Consider the following 2,839-nt stretch of genomic DNA (forward strand, 5'->3'; position numbering starts at 1 on the left):
TGCTCCGGGGCTGCCGCTTTTTCGTTGAAGAATTTTTTTTTTTTTTGTTGAAACGGTATGCTCATTTTGTCGCTTAACGTCCATCGCAGTCACGGATAACCTGTTCCATCGATCTGCGTTCGCGAAGCATCCTTTGATAATTCGTTTAACTTACATTTGAGGGCACAAAGCGCCACGCGTTTGGCGGCAGTCATGTGGTATTTTTTTAAATTTGCGCGCTTTAAAGAAAGGCCGAATAAAAAATTAAGCAGGCGAGTTATCTTAACATAGATAGGAAAATTCGATGTTCACAAACAAGCGCTACAACTTCTATATTGAAAACTTTTCTCTAGAGTTACTATTTACAACGTTCATTAAGCGATCTTTGTTAATTGCCAAGCTTGGTGGATTGGAAAAAATGTTCTGACGTGCTCTATATGGCTCAGAAAAATACTGCGCTAATTGGAGACGCGTAACGCCTATGCTTAATTTTTTAATACTTGGTGCTTTTTAGCTGAAACACCCTGTATAGCATTGCCTTTGAGGCTGGTCGTACAGCTATTTGCTTGGTCTTGCGCAACACGTAGTGTATCTGCGAAGCATGTGATTGGGTTTTTGCTCCCTACGTCACTGTTTCTGAAAAAAAAAAGCCAGCTATCCCATCATCATGATAGTGACATTGAAGAACTACACAAAAACAAGAAAATTAGGAAGAATGAAAGAATAAGAAAATAAAAAAATAATCAGAGGCACTTTGTACATACACAATATGTGGCGTATAAAGCATCAGCAGATTCTAAGGGCATAGTACAGTACATATAGCGGATAGAGTTCGTTGAAACCAATCGTATGTTCAATGAATGAGTCAACCGGTCTTTTCGTTAATCACTTCCCTTGATTTTTTTTTCTTGTGAAAAATATACAAATGTCCTGTGCAAGTGACAGGTGCAGGAAAAGGTCAAGCAGGCCGTGGATGCGATTTTACCAAGCTTTCTGAATAGGTTCGACTAGCATCGCGCGGCTTTCTTCGCGATAACTTATACCTATACCACATTTCGAGCCCATTTCGCTAATGCAGACAATTTTTTTAATAATCGTTAGAAAGAAAAAAAAAGGGGATGCATGCAAAGTGCATCAGAAGGCCAACTGCAATGAAATGTAATTTTGTCTAAGTTACAAGGGAGCAGTATTAGCCACCACCACATCTTTCACTGCCGTCCCATCGCGTAAGGCGACAGCAGAGAGTCAAAGTGTGGGCGAGGTCATCCACATAAATGTTACCCGCAAAACGGAATCGCAGTCGGCAGCACAATAAGGGTGGATTACTCCTGGTGCTCGCTATCAGTGGGTATATGTGCGTGTGCGGTCTTGCGGTTTTCGGTCACGACGATGTCGTGGCCGTGACGGCCTGCATAAAATGCCCCCCCCCCCGGCCCTTTTTTGTTGGCGATTAGCTTGAGCAATCTGCTTGCTGCCACCATGTCTGCGCAATAGTTCGTACAAAGTTTTCGCTCAACGCGCGGCGCGCATCCGGCACCCCCGCTACGTTGGCCACAGAGCTCTCAACTTCGCTGCAGCCGTGAGCTAAAAAATGTTTATCGCTAATCGCACTTATGCAATTAAAAAAAGAACACAAGAAAGCGGCTGCATCGCGTTAATGGATGTACTGCTTTAGCGGGACGGGTTCAATTGGTTGTAGAGGTGAACGAGCTTTAAAATTGCAAAGATGCAAGCTGAACGACCCGCCGTGGTAGCTTAGCGCGTAAGCTGTCGCGCTGCTAAGCCCGAGGGCGCGGGCTTTGTTTCCGGGTGATGGCGGCCAGATATCGATGGAGGCCCGAAATGCGAAGAACACCCGTGTTCTCAGAACTAGATGCAATTTAATAGTAATAATATCAGGGGTTTTACGTCCCAAAAACATGACGATTATGAGAGGCGCCGTAGTGGAGTGCTCCGGAAGTTCGGACCATATGGTGTTGCTTAACGTGCAACGACATCGCACAGTACACGGGCTTCTACCACTTTGCCTCCATCGAAATGCGACCGACGCGGCCGGTATCGAACCCGCGACCTTCGGGTCAGCAGCCGAGCCCCGTAACCACTGCTTCACCGCGGCGGACTCGCAATTTAAGTAAATCCCGGTGGGTCTACATTAACCCGGAGTCCCCACTACGGGTTTCTTTAATCGTATCGTGGTTTTGACATGCTTTCTCAGGAGTTATATCATGCAAGCGAAAGGTGCCTCGAGAGCATCAGTGAACTAAGATGCCTAAAGTTGTGTTGCAGCACGTCACGTACTAGGCCTGCCCACAAATTCATACTTAGAAAATGGCATTTGTACGTGAACTTGTACGGTGGGTATAGTTTTTGAAAAACATCAACAAAAAAGTGACACCCGGGTTTGTTTGATCACCAGGTTTTGACCGCAGTCACATCGAAGTGCTGTCGTCTAAATTTCAGTGTATACCTGTGGCCGCTCCTGCAGGAAAACGTTGCATGGTCTTATGGAAACGCATCTCGAACATCTTGTACCCGCACGGATAAAATTTACTGGTAAGGAGACTATATTACGCAGTCATGCACTTGCTGCACCACTGACCACCTGAAAATGACCTTGACTTCGTCTATGATTCAGCTAACGTGCGCATGTTAATCTATAGAACGTAACGTCACTCATTCACTCCTGCATTGCTGAACGGGCGCATTTCGAGGGAGAACTGCTACACCTGACAAGTATATAGCATACGACAAAAAGGAACAATCCGAGTTTTCAACAGAAGTTGTGCAAGCGCGCCATTCAGAAACAAAAGAAGTGGAAATTATCGATATCGATCACACACATCGTGTGTACCACTGATCT

The sequence above is a fragment of the Rhipicephalus sanguineus genome, chromosome 3 (genome assembly GCF_013339695.2).
Source record: "Rhipicephalus sanguineus isolate Rsan-2018 chromosome 3, BIME_Rsan_1.4, whole genome shotgun sequence".
Lineage (NCBI taxonomy): Eukaryota > Metazoa > Arthropoda > Arachnida > Ixodida > Ixodidae > Rhipicephalus > Rhipicephalus sanguineus.